Source organism: Cryptomeria japonica, chromosome 1 (genome assembly GCF_030272615.1).
Source record: "Cryptomeria japonica chromosome 1, Sugi_1.0, whole genome shotgun sequence".
In the NCBI taxonomy this organism is placed as follows: Eukaryota; Viridiplantae; Streptophyta; class Pinopsida; order Cupressales; family Cupressaceae; genus Cryptomeria; species Cryptomeria japonica.
This window is the reverse complement of record NC_081405.1, coordinates 538161618-538177016: the sequence shown is the minus strand read 5'-3', so window position 1 is coordinate 538177016 and position 15399 is coordinate 538161618. Positions and strand designations below refer to the sequence as shown.

Here is a 15399-nt window from a genome sequence, read left to right as displayed (position 1 = left end):
AAGACCAATCATATGATTAATTATGAACATCAAATTATAATTAATAAGTAAATATACTCTTCAATAACAAGCAATACATGCAGAAGAATTCCCACATTCATGGCCAAGGAAAGATAATAGATGCGTACATTAATTAACAAATCATTAGCGTCAGTTATCTTTTCATATGGGATGTGATCTCATGTCGGAAGGGCAACTGTTCACATTCACATCTTTTTGTTTCTTATTTAAGAGACATCAATATCATTCCAATGGGGGAAGATAGAAGAATTTATATATTTATTTTATTCAAATCTGAATGCACCAGTATGACGGTAGATATACCAAACATGGATGCATGAGGAGCTGACGTTACTGATCAAGGAAGACTCTGTTGTAGAAGTTTATATCACTGATCAAAAGGACCCAATACTATATTGATGCTCCACATTGAAGGGTGAAACAAGTTGTGCAATGAGAGATTTCTGAGCATATGGAAATCAATATATAATATAGGAGTAGATAGTGAGGAATTTTATGAAAGATTTATGAGGAGATTGTAAGAGATCTAGAGCAGTTTGTAAGAAGATGATAATCAATTTATGGGGGAGGTTTATGATCCATATAATCAAGGAAAGTTATCAAGATAAGTTCCATCTTCTAAAATTATTCTTAGCATTATGATAGTAAAAAATGTATTTAGAATCCATTAAATTATATTTATGAATGTATTACAAATCTCATTTTAAGTTAGAATTGTTGATTCGGGACTAAATTAAGATAAATTCCAAAAGGGGACATTACAATTTTGCATGCATTTAGGGCTTCATTTTATTTCTACTCAGAGTTCTTTCATGAGAATGAATTCTTGTTGTGAGTAGGTTCTCATGCAAAGTTCCACATGTCTACTACAACACCAAAGATCAATATCTCAAGATTCACAAAAGGGCAGTCATCTGATCTATGTAATGGGTCATGCGTAAAGGAGAGCAGTCATAAAATGAAGGAGCAATCAAAGGGTTACTTCAAAGAGTTTGAACATGAAGTTAGTCTCTTCAATGAAGGAGTTTGCATGAAAAGGTTAAGAGAAGCCATGTGCCAGCTACAAAGGATCATATCATGCAAAGGCTCAACAAGCTACATGTAGGTTCTTCTTTTACATTGACACCCTCTTTGTGTTTCATGATGGAGATTAATTTTTGCATGTATATGACGGATTTTACCTCTTTGTTTCTTTGTTTTTAAAGCAAATCATTCCAAAATTTATGATAAAGAATGAATGAAATTTCTTGAAGAGAGTGAATGAAATTTCATGAAGAGTAGTTCACATGTTTCAAAACATGGACTCGCACCTTTGACAGTCTAAACCTTTAAAGGAAAGAATGCTTGATAACTTGTATTAGACTGTCATAGGAATAGGTCAGGTTTGTTGATAATTTTTTTAAGTCATGAGCAAATAGTAGTCCATTTTTCATTTCCAAGCCTCCACATACAAGCACATCTAGATCAAGGTGAAGACAGTCATATGAAGCTTCTACAAGATAAAGAGAGTCCAATCAGAGATATACATAGATAAATGGCAGTCAAAGGCAACCATGAAAGATGGAGGGACAACCCATGGCAAGCAATGAATCAACCCATTCAAGGACAACAATAGCATATCCCATTCTAGTCCGCAAAACACAGATATCACTATCAAAAAAGCATCATTTAAACACACAATTACATAACCCTACCCAAAACAAAGAGAGAGTAGCACCTATATCAAAAGAATGAGGAGTTGACCAATGTTCATTGTTGTTGCATTTCTAAACAAAGCATTAAGCAGTCAATATTGTGACAAAAGGAGATGTGATCAAGGATGAATCATCTTCACAGTGAAATGATAAGGATACAGAGCAAGCTTTTGTCCTAGACATAATAGAGGGTAATCATAGCAGTAATGTGAGTTGTTATATACTTGAAGGCTACATGTATTATGGCAAATTGTAGCTATTGGAGCAGAGTTGTTGCAACAATCTCTTAATGATTTTACGAAGCAGTGGCAGCACAAAGAACATAACATCCAAAAGAATCAAGTCAACAAATGAAAAGATAGTTGCAACCCTCAAAGTCTGAAAAAAGCTCAAGCAAAGGATAAAAGGATCAACTTCAAGGCATATATGGCTATGAAGACAATCCAAGGATAGAAAACGAGCATGAATACTCATTCACAATGGTTATATGACATAGAGAATTTTGTTGTAGACCTCACACAGTCACCATTAAAGAGATAATACAATGATAAAATCATAAAGATAGTATGATAAGGTCAAAAGTGAATGACAAGGGTTGTGTGAGAAGCCTACATAGAGTGCCTATGATACAACCCAATAAAGAACTTTATGATAGTGGTATACAATGAGCAACTCTAGATCATAATGAAAGAAGGAGAGTAGAATTGATTTGTTTTGTTTGAGCAGATTGGAGATTAATACCAAAGATGAAAGTGAATAAACGTTGCAACAACATCAAGAATCATAAGGCCAATGCTAACCTTAATCAACATACACGGAGAAAAGATGATTCACAAAGTAGAGATGGGTGTCAAATGGCATATATGCATTTATTTTTTTACAAGAAAAGACAGTAAAATTATCAAGTTGCAGTCTCTTTGAAATAAATAATGGATTCAAGAGAAAAATAGGGAAGGTCTTAACATTAAATAGAGTAGTATATAAAAGTTGTTGACAGTGAATTTCTTCATGCTTAAAGAGCGGACCTGAAAGTGAATAAGAAATAACAGTGAATAAAAGAATGAATTTGTCTCAGAAATATTAATGCTTAAGAGCCCAAGTATCAAGAGTTCACCATCAAAAGAGGTAAAGAGTAGTTCATTCTAAAGGCATAAGGAGTCAAACTTAGTCATAAAAGGCCCTAAAAAGACAATTCTAAGAAGAAGAAGGTACAGTTCATGACAGTGATGATTGACAGTCAGCATAAAGGATTGAGCACAAGGTAATCATTGTGATATCAAGATTGAAGTCATAGTATAATGTATATGGTGTTTATTAAAGAGGATGCATTATAAAGATACTATTGTAGCATTTATGATAGAACATAGTCAATCCTACCATATATCACAAAGGCATTACCTAAAATGTTCACCAAGGATCATTACACACATAGTCATAAAGATACATCACTATCAAAGAAACAGACCATAGTATCAAAGCCTCAAAGTAATACCAAATCATTGAACAAAGGCAACTTCAAGGCCATGAATGCCTTCTACAAAGGAATTACTAGACTTGTGAAAGTGTTTTGAGCATTTCAATGGACAAAGAACATAGACAGATTAGAAAAAGGTTATAGGCATAGATCATTACAGTCAATGCCTTGATGAGAAAAAGGTTATAGGCATAGGTATATACTTATGGATTTATGCTACATGTCTTATATGTATTTAAGTGAAATACTTCATGCTTTAAAGTGTATTCACGTGCCTTATGTATGTCTTTCTTAAATGTATATACACTTCATAAATTGTGAATATTTATGTGTCTACTATGTCTTCAATATGTTTGCTCCATTGTATGCTTTATACGTGTACATTTATACTTGTATTGTATGTGATTGCTCCATGTTTGTCACATTTTTCGCATGACTGTGTCGCACACACCTTCCTAATGTGTGCTTTATGTTTTGAATATGCTTCGCATCATGATTGATATGTTTTCAATGTGTTATTCCATGTGCATTTTATATACCTTTCTCCAATGCTTCATATCTTAAACATAGTTACCTCAGGGCTGATGTGTTTTCAGAATGTTGACCTCATGTGCATTCTCTAAGTGTAGATATCATGTATGCTTTACACGCAATTGCTTCCTATCTAGTGTATAGTTGTTCTACATAAGTGTCTCTCTCATAACCACATACACTCACATATATGCTTCGTGACTTGAGAGAATTTATGTGCATGTTTCATACTTTATGAGCTTCATAACTTATGTGAACTCATGCTTGTGCACTATATGATTCATGTGTTATATGAATTTCACTTGTATGTCACATGTCTTAATTACATTCACTTATATTAGACATATGCTTCACGTCTTGTGTATGATTCATGTGTATTTTGTGTATACTTCATGTATGTTTCATATCTTTATACATACATATGTATACATTGTGTTTTTATTGGGAGATGACTTAGTGTGAGGAAATTGTCAATTGCTTGAGAACAAGCAATTTCGGAAAGGGTGGATTGTCATGTCCCCTCCTTGATCGTTATATATATCCAAAATGAATGAATTATTATTATTATTTTATATATTAATTACCAACATATAATTATTTATTTATTAAATATTATTATTTAATTAATATTAATTATTAATAATATTCTTGAAATATTTAAATTAATAATATATATTACATAGATTATAAACAAAGTTTATTTCTGAAGAGTCGGCAAATTACTAATTAGTGATTACATAGTCATCCGATATATACATACGACTTTCTTAAAAGTATTAACTAGAATTAAAGTCTCCATACTATGGATTAAGGGAACGATCATCATGAAATTATGCCGAAACAAATACAAAGAAAGATTATTAAGTATGAAAAGGTACGATTTATATAGTTATTGAATAGTCATAACTGAATAGTTGTGTATTGAAACTATAAACTCTTTCTTTGAAAGGTTACATGCAAGATATTTAGGGGGCTTTAGAAAACAAAGACTCAGAGGAGAAAAGTTGCGAAAAACTCTATACCAATAGAATAATAATGGCAACAAAGTATGAGGAGATTAAAATATAGTATCAGCAATAAAGATAATAGACAGACTAGTATTTTCTAAACATATACAAGTATCATCAGATCATTATTCAAAAAATACTAGTCTGTCTATTATCTTTATTAATCTGTCAAAAAATATCATTAATATGTCAATAAACTACAAAAAATTAATGATATAAATTTGAGGGCATCTATTAATAATAAGGAAAAAGCCACGGGAATTCATCTTTGAAGATTAATGCATTTTGGGATAAGTATGTTTAATATATGAAGCCCCATACTGTCTTTATGCAGAATAATACTAATAATACTAACATAGACTAAAATATGTATTATGGTAATACATAATTTCATGACAGTGGCAAACCAGATCTGTCATGCGTCAGTTTTGTCTGCCATTACTAGCTACTAAATATATTCATAACCAATATTTTTAACCAGTGATAGTATTAATAATTTATAGAATAGGTAATTAGCAAGTAGATAAATTATTGGTAATGTTATATATATATATATATATATATATATATATATATATATATATATATATATATATATATATATATATATATATATATATATATATATATTATTGGTAATGTTATATATATATATATATATATATATATATATATATATATATATACATACACATACATATATAATACTAGTCTGTCTATTATCTTTATTAATCTGTCAAAAAATATCATTAATATGTCAATAAACTACAAAAAATTAATGATATAAATTTGAGGGCATGTATTAATAATAAGGAAAAAGCCACGGGAATTCATCTTTGAAGATTAATGCATTTTGGGATAAGTATGTTTAATATATGAAGCCCCATACTGTCTTTATGTAGAATAATAATAATAATACTAACATAGACTAAAATATGTATTATGGTAATACATAATTTCATGACAGTGGCAAACCAAATCTGTCATGCGTCAGTTTTGTCTACCATTACTAGCTACTAAATATATTCATAACCAATATTTTTAACCAATGATAGTATTAATAATTTATAGAATAGGTAATTAGCAAGTACATAAATTATTGGTAATGTTATATATATATATGTGTGTGTGTGTGTGTGTGTGTGTGTGTATACACATACATATATATATTCATATATACATATAAATATATATGTGTGTGTGTGTGTGTGTGTACATATATATATACATACACACACACACACACACACACACACACATATATGTATGTACACACACACACACATATATATGTGTGTGTGTGTACATACATATATGTATGTGTGTGTGTGTGTGTGTGTGTGTGTATTCCAATCAGAATAAGGAATAATATAAGGGTTATAAATATAGATATTGTTATGATAATAGATATTACTATAATGATTATAATTAATATAATATCTGTTAGGACTACTCTACAGTAAAACATATATATATATATATATATATATATAGGAATTTGAATAAACAAATAAATATGAGGCTTCAAATCAAATTGAATTATTAATTCAATAACAGAAAAAAGGTTATGTTATCACTGGTTTGATTCATGTTAAGTTAGATTTGTCTCCTCATCAACTTAGTTTAAGTCATAAGTATATTGAATTAGCTTAATTTTGGTTAAAACAAGCCTAGACCTAGTAGGGAACATTATAGAGGGCAAAGTCAAAACTAGTGAAAAGTTTTAAGACAGGGCTTCTAGGGTATAGAGCAGCAATATTGTTATAACAGCCCCAATAAAAGACATTTCACAGAGCAACCTTTTAGGGGCAGTCATATCATCCTAGTTTATCTTTTTGTCAGTAATTAAAAGAAGGTCTAAAAGACAGTCCATAGCCTTATAATGAGTATAAAGACAATGATTTAAGAGTGTTGAGAGAAAAGAAGACTCAAGAAAACTCTTTGTTAAGTCAACAAGATCCTAGATCATTCATTAAATCAAGGATAATGCAACCACTTGATAGCATCGGACAATCAATTCGTGATCAGTTTTGGAGGTAAAGGTGGAGCTTTCAGTTTGAGGCCAGAAAATGGGGATTTTAGAAGATGATGCAGTAGTTTGTCATCAATTTAGGAGCCCACATGGATAATGCATGGGTCAAGAAGAGGTTTGGGTCCACAAACTCTCAGTTTGCAGCTATTATAGGCCTTTTTCTATCTCATTCTTCACCAAATTTGACCCAGGATGAATCAATCATGCAAGGTAAAGATAGAAGCAAGAAAGGACAATCAATTGGAGCTCAGTCCCAAGAGGCACAAATAGTTTTTCATCAACTTCTCTTCAGTTACTCTCAAGGCTTCTATTATATTCTTTCCTAGTTCTTTTCTTTCTCTTAGCTAGTATTGTAGCTTTTCCAAGCTCTTCCAGGATGAAGCACATTGTAACTCAGATTTTAGAAGCATTTTCATATTTGTATCAACAATCCTTCCAGTTTCAATAAAAGAACAACAATTTTCCTTCTTAATACTTCATGACATAGAGAGTTTTGTTTTGCAGAGTAGCAATAGAATGTAAATGATGTTTGCAACATAGCAAACTGTAAGATAAGTTTTGTTTTGGAAAATAAAAATAAACATGTTTGAATTTGTTATTGCTTGCTTAGATTATGGTCAAGGGAGTACTTGCTGCAGATTAGGCTCTCTCTCTCAATTTGATTTGTATCATAGTCAATATGAGAAATGTTCTTTTAAAGGGTTTTCAGTCTGTTAGACAAAGCAGATGTGTGTAGGACATCTTGTATAGAGAGAAGGGAAAGAATATTATAATGTAATAAATTATCACATAAATGATTTAATCTATCAATCTCAATTTTTATTGTAGTTCATTTATATTCAAAGCAACAAAATAAAGTAATGAAATGCATGCCAATATTAAAGACCCCAAATCTATAAAATTACTTTTAAAAGTTCACATAGAAGGGTATAAACAAAAAACACACAGAACAAAGCATGGTGGTCACACAAAGTGATCATGAAAACAATCTAAAACATCAAGCACATGTACATACTAGGTTTCATGTTTAATCATTCATGTCAACCTCACCAAACACATCAACTTCAATGATAGCAACTTCCCTGTAATTATTACCATCCATGGAAAATTCTAGTAGTTGATTGTCAATCATAACAATTTGACAAAAAAGTACTTAAAATAAAATAAATACAAAAATGCATGCAAAAGACAAAATTCCACACCCTAGGTTTATAATATAAGGAAAAAGAAAAGGGAAAAAGGAAAAACCTAAGTTGGTGATGCAGCTCACTAATCCTCAATTGTCAATGGCCTTTGAGAAGTGTTAATACCAGCATGACAAATGGGCCCACCCATGAATCCAATGTTAGTGTCATGAATGGCTGAAACATAAATATAAGTCAATCTATAAGAAATTAAAACAAATCAAAATATTTGTTCTCAAGAAAAATAAAACACAGTATGAAAACTTAAAGAATAAGAGAAAAATATCCTTTCAAGGGGTCAAATCCAAAACTTATTATCTACACATTTATACTAATTTTATCAAAAAATTGAATTACATCCTAGATCTAACATGTAATGCTCACTATTATCATCATAATCGTATAGAGAGTAAACCACGTCAAAAACAACAAAGATAATAATAGTAAGGATGAATAAACCAGGGCTGATAGCTTCAAAGGTAGATGGCTATTTTATATTATTATTATCATAATATAATCAACTGTCTATATATAAACATTCTATGATTCCTATTTGTTGAGATGTTCAAACAGGGAAAACAATCCATTAATTATTTGAGTAAAGATAACCTATAGTAAGATCTGTGATTCCTATTCATTCTAGTAGGGTAAATAGTCCATTAGTTTTTATAGTAAAGATAATCTATAAGAAGATCTTTGATTCCTATTCATTTTGGTCGGGCAAACAATCCAATTTATTTTTATATAACAAAATATTTTCTTAGTGTTTCTTGTCAAAGTTACGGGCCTTTATCCCTGAGTACCATTTCCAAGCCACTTCGAACTCCCCAAGGTCTGTCAATTCCTCAATACAATTTTTTTGACCCTTAACCTTGATACCTTGTTTAAGTTATGCTTAACAACTCTTCCTTGAGTGCCCTTCCTTTGTAAAACTTCCCTCATTTAATAGTTTTTTATTGGGATGTCGTCATCCTTAATCCCTATTAATCTAAAGTCTTGCATACCTTAAGAGGGAAGAGTTAATCCTCAACCCTAATCCTCAATTCCCTAATTTAAATATTGACTACATAACAACTCACCGTAATGACCCAGAATGCCACGTGCATGCCAAATAAGCTATTAACCGCTTATAATCCACTTAGAGCCAAAAGAAGGGCCTTACCCCATCTTTTTGCTCCCATGAGATAGGAAGGGGTCTTAACTGCACCTTGCTACTTGTAATCCACTTAGAGTCAGAAAGAGGGCCTAACCTCACTTTTTTGCTCCCATGAGCTGGGAACGGGGCCTAACCCCGCCTTGCTGCTCATAAGCCACTTAGAGCCAAGAATAAGGTCCAACCCCACCTTTTTGCTCCCATGAGCTGGGAAGGGGACCTAACCTCACCTTGTTGCTCATATGTGTGTCATAAATTTTCTCCAATATAATTCAAACATTTGCTCGATATGTCCCATAGATATGCTCCAATATGCTTCAAAACAAATTTGAAATACTCTTCATATTTCTGCTCTAATATGCCTAAGGACCTGCTCTCGAAGTCCCTTTGGATTTCATCATAAACCCTCTTTTACATCTGCTCTTAACTCTTGCTATAAATAGGAAAGATATTCGTTAGTTGCTTTAACTACTGTTTGTCCCTCAGGCTGCTAGGAACGAGATTCTATTACCAATTGTAATGTCCCCAATTTGAGATTAACCAATTAATTTATATTGCACTCTGGTTGTATGGCGTGAACCTTATTTACTGAGATCAGATTTCTCTACTTTCTTGATTGATTTATTCTTATTCTTGTCAAATGCCTTACCTTGCTTCGATTGCCACTATGTTTACTAGACCACCAACTGCTATGTATTCGGTAATGCAAACCACTTATGAATCAATCTGCCTTAAAAGCACAAACTAGCATTATAGGATTCCATATTTGTCATAACAATTATTTCCAGAACTATAGTATTTTCTGCTAATCTTATTGTGTGACGAACTCAGTCTATTCTGCTCCTTTTATCAGAACAGATTTTCCAATTGATATGTTCTCTCCTCCATGAAGAGAGGCATCCCTTGTAAGGATGGTGTCCTTCCAAATAGATGTAACTCTTCTTAAATAATTATTTCTGCCTCTTCAAATTATATAGCTGCCTTCTTATATTTTCATCTGCTCTTTCTAATGATTTTCCTTAATTTTCTAAAAGCTTCCTTTTATTCCCTTCCTCTTTTCTGCCCTTTCAAATGAATTCTTCTCCCTTTTATATTTCATGTTTGAGGGAGTCACAACTCTTCATAGCATGCCTCTTGACTTTTCATTAAACTTAATTAACTTGTAATTATAATATATTATATTTTATTATTTATTTATATTTTAATTTAATTATTATTATATCCTATTTCAGCAAATGATTTTTTTTTTACAGGCTACTCACTGTTGCCTTACTATTGTCATGAAGAAAGAGACAACAACTAACAAAGAGGGGTTAAGGGTTATATCTTAATTGAAGTTAACAATTGCTGACAAACAATCATGTCTTTGAATCTGTAAATCTCAATATTGGAAACTTTCCTCTCATATTAAAGTTATAGTTTGGACTTCTGACAATGATTATATTTGAAGTTTATGTTATTAGACTCTCTTTGAATTTTTCTTATTTCTTTCAATGAGTCATGTTTTTTCATTCTGGGTTCTACTGAAGTGATATAATGTTGACTCCATTTATTTGTTTACTGAATCTACAGATTCTTATTCTTGTAATTATGAGATTCACAATTGTTCATGACGATTTGGAGATTAAACTTTGAGACAGTCATGGATGTGAGGTTAGGGCTGTTCTCAATAGGCTTTGTCTATTATTCTTTTTCTTACGAAGGCATTCAATGTACATAGGAAGAGGATTACTATATTTCTGGCTAGCAAATGCAATGCAAAGGGCACCAAATTCTTTGTAAAGATTCCTTTCAAATTCATTATTGATTATTATATGTCAAAAAGAGTTTGAACTGTCAGAGAAAAGAATCCAAGATGCCCGCTTGTTTGGGTTGAGTTCTCCTCTCTTGACGTAAAAATGTATTTTATAATTAGTTGGCACATTTATAGTTTGCATGACCATGGTGGCCATATTTTATTTAATTTTTTTTCTCAGATTTGTCATTCATTATGTTATTTCAGCTCAGTCAAACAAATTTCTTGGTGAAACATTTAAAAATGTATTTTCTTTTCTTGGTCGTTTGTCCCTACTGTGGTATCAAATAAATTTTTCCTCTAAGCAGGTAACTGTGTCCAACATATATTTTACTCTCAATTGATTGTAGTTTAACTTTGGATTTGTATGAATAGACAATTTAGATGCACAGAACAATAAAAGTGATAATTACGACACTCTTTCCTCGACAACCTGGAGCTAAGGGACTCCAGAGTCCAGACCCATAGAAAAGTGGTTGGTAAAGGTATTATCTACCACACCCTGATACAGTTAGGAGTTATACCATGACTGGTAAACGAGTCAGTTTAACGCAGCTGAGTGCTTATTGCCTAGCCAATGAAGAATTGTCATGACCATTTTTTCACATAATTTATATGATTTAAAGAAAATATACTGTAGTGAGCTAAAATTTACCTTGTAGAATCTTGTACAGAAATCTGCCATCAAACCTTATATCCTTTTGGCTTCGTACACAAGGAGAAGATTCTCTTCCACATTTTTTTCACTCAAAAGACAGGTTATGAATTTGAGCTATTTCTTTTTTCCTTTTACACTCAAATAAGACAAGAAAATAGCAGGTGATATGACATGAAAATAAAATATTTACAACTGCCAGCTCCCTATCATTTCCTGTCCTGCTAATAATTTACATGATTAAAATTGAAAACATCAACTACCTTTGACCCGAGTTAAAGAATCAATGTGTGTGCAGGTGCAAAGAAAATCAAGGTGTAAGACGGACACTGTTATACAAATAATATAAGATATGTCTGAACTATGAAAACCACTTTCAATTGAACTAGAAAGACTGGTAAGATGTACTCATTGGATGAAGTCTTTGGTTTGATACCTGGTGGGAATGTCCCAAAGCATTGAACTCCTAAAATCTCTAGGACTGTGGAAAAGTCTTAAATAAACCTAAATTGCTGCTGTCTACACAGATGACAACCCGAACAGAAATCATAAAAGCTATGTGGTGGTTCAGGCTTGGGTTCAGTGATTGGTTGATTGTTTTCTCCTGTGAAAAGAACAGAATTAAGAACACAGTTGATACTATCAAATATCTTTCACTACTTGGAAGATTATTAGTCCCTGCCTTTAGGCGGAGACTAATGTTTTCACTCTGACCATTTCAATTAATTCAGCTCTGCACAAAATGGTTATCCTATAGTTTTAAGCAATTTTCCTATTAAAGTGCTTTTTAGGATAATTATTTCTGTTTTGTGATTGGCTACTTAGCTTTTACCCAATGTTTTCCCCTTTTTTCCATTTAACAAAAATCTACGGTGAAGGCAATAATTTCAAGATTTATTTTCCTGTGGCCACTTGTCCCCTGCATGTATATGGTTCTGTGGCATTCTGCAGAGAAATAAACGTGTTGGCTTCATCGATTCTTGTCTCCTTTGCAACCTATTAAAAAAATTGATTTCCTTCCTTTCTTAGACAAATCTATCTACAGGAGTCCTTTTCCTGGCCTTATAATTTCTTCCGGTTTTGGAAACAAACACTTTTGGACGTATAGATTATCCTACAACATTTTGATCCTGACTTCATGATGTATAGAGTTTTATTCCTGCTAGAATCTGAATAGATCGAATGCATGAAATTTATTTGTTAACTAGTTAAGATATCATGTAGAGTTTTGAATATACAGCTTACATTGAAATATTTAATAGATCATTTCCCAGATTTGAGCTCAGCCGTAGATGATTTTATTTTATTTCCATCAAATGATTTGTGATTTATTTGAATACTATAAATGTTTTGCTTGCTTTGGGCATCATTCAATTGAAAAAGTTCCTGACGTTATGAAACTTTGCAGATTAGAAAGATTTGCTTCTGCAGGTTAGAAAGCCAAGCCGTTAATGCCTTAATTTTGTTATTTTTATAGGTTTGTAAATGCAGAAGCTCAAAGAACACAATGAAACTGATCCAGAAAAGGCAAATGCCATACTGAGCATAGTCAATTGAAATTACACAATTCCCTCAAATTTGATACCTTATCAGTTATGTCTGTTTCCTCCAAGAACATTGACTGTAATAAAACTTTGACAACCTTATTAGATTTTTAGAACACTTATTCATATTCTGGCATGAATTTTGGACTCTCAAACATGGAATCTGGTTCTGAAAGTAATCAAATTTAGCGAATCTATTGTTTACGCAGCCACAACACAGTATTTATAAACCAAGTTGACTCAATTTTCTCTTCTTCAAATCAGTGTACTAGTTTTGTCATTAATATGTACAGCATAGTTAGTTGGTAAACAGTGCTCAAAAATAGTTCTGTGAATAAAATGTACAGCATAGAAATTACTTCTATAATAAAATGTACAGCATAGTAACACATTTACTAAATTTTATTTAAAACTTCAATTTGCTATCTGGGTGTCATGTAAATGGAATGCTACTATGCATTGAACTTATGGTTTTGTCTCATTCTATAGATTTACATTCAAACAAGTTTTAAATGTGAATCTTAAGTTTGGGATACTTGTAAAAGTTCATACTATTTAGGGCTATATCCAATATCAGCATTGCTGTTACCTCCCAGCCCACTTGAAAATTGATGGCATATTATGCCAAATAAGTTACATCCAGTGCAAAGTTTGCTTCTCCCCTCCAGCATTCACAACAACACTTGCAATTACCTGATGTAGCTTGCAACTGTAACTGTCACCCCAACATTGTTACAAATCTCAAATTTATTGCGATGGCAGGGATCCTATGCAGCTCTTGTTATACAAGGTTTTAATGCGATTTTGAAATAGTTTTCAATGGTGGAAAGTAGAAAGTGATTAGGGTTACATTTGCTGGATATTATAGCCCTACATCTATACAAGAATGTGTAGAGGTGCTTTTGTGCCCTAGCCTCATGAATTCAATGAAGCAGAATGCCAAGATAGCCAAAATTAATGCAAAGAATTAAATCATGCCATTTTGAGCGATGATTATCAATGCACAATTTTACTGGGCAGGGTAAACGATACATTACTCTGTTGCTTCATCTGCTCGCATGAACTGATGCCATTAACTCTACAATTCTATGGTGGTTGGGTGAGTGATAACCTGGGAAACGTATTTCATCGGTCTGCTCTCGGTAGGGCGACGACCGAGAATGCCCTACTGTCTATAGGGGGGAATTGGTCACTATCTGAGGGGGGGTTTCTGAAAAAGGTTGAACCGTACGACTGATTCTGAATCCCCCCAAACCTTAGCTTTTCTATCCCCCTGCGTCAAACCAAAGTAAACTCTACAAAGAATTACCTGGAGGGTATTTGATCTCATTTGGTTGCTATTTTCTGATCCTCCGTTTTGCCTCTTCATCTTTTACCAGCCAGAATGTGAAAAACGAAAAAACAAATAATAGATAAACATCATGAACAGATGGACCAGGGAGTTTTCAGAGTTAAATATTGTTCATAAACGAGATTAACGCATCTTGGTGTAACAAATCAAAACAATAAATGATCTATGACAGTAAATAAATTATGTATTAGCTTACAAATTTTGAATTCGAACATGTAAGTCCATATTTGATGCCGATTCATTTAACTGAGCTATAAGAGGTATTTAATTCCAGGGGAGGTTCGAATCTCGATATGGCTGAAGAATTCAGAGAGGAGAAAACTGAGGATTTACTTTCAACGCCTGCCCACTACTCCGCTGGATCGGCCTGTGAGAGAAAAGAAGCCTGTAAAAACCTTTGATCCTTCCACCATTAGGGATAGCTCCAGAGAATTCATCATTGAACAGGGCAAAGGCACACAGCTTAAGAACACTCCAAATGTGGCATATAAACTATCCAAGCTCACCAGAGGTGTTGAAATGACTTCTTTATGGAAGGCGCGGAAAGGCTTATCATTTTAAGAGGAATGTTTTGCAGTTTTCAGGGTTTGTTTGGAGTGAAGAAGAGGAGAATATGCTCAAGGGAAAATTGAAATTGAAGGACAAGCTCCAGAAGATGAAGGAAGATATTTGTGGAGGGTATGTGATGTAATTGAACGAGAGTTTCATTACCGTTGTATGTTTGATTTGAATTTTCTGTACCGTTGTATGTAGGTTAGTTTCGAACATTTTTTCAATACCGCTGTAGGTTGGTTAGAACATTCTCTCATTGCTAGGTATTTCAGTACATATTTAAACAAATTAGTAGCTTTTAGGTATTAATTTTTTTCATATTTTAATTAATTTGTGTGTAATTTGATTATTATATTATGATTTTTATATAATACTAATTAATATTACTATTTTTAGATGTGTAATG

The 15399-nt window shown here is 32.5% G+C and overlaps 1 long non-coding RNA gene across 2 annotated transcripts in view; it reads right to left on the bottom strand.

Annotated features, from left to right (window-relative positions):
• LOC131071845 (uncharacterized) overlaps positions 1-15149 on the bottom strand; it is a 91498-nt gene extending 76349 nt beyond the window's left edge. For both annotated transcript variants that reach the window (XR_009372287.1, XR_009372285.1), the window contains exons 1-2: positions 14638-15149; positions 8008-8120 (exon numbers count right to left, since the gene is read on the bottom strand). This is a non-coding gene — a long non-coding RNA (uncharacterized LOC131071845). The remainder of the gene's footprint in view (positions 1-8007; positions 8121-14637) is intronic.
• Positions 15150-15399: the final 250 nt, after the last annotated feature.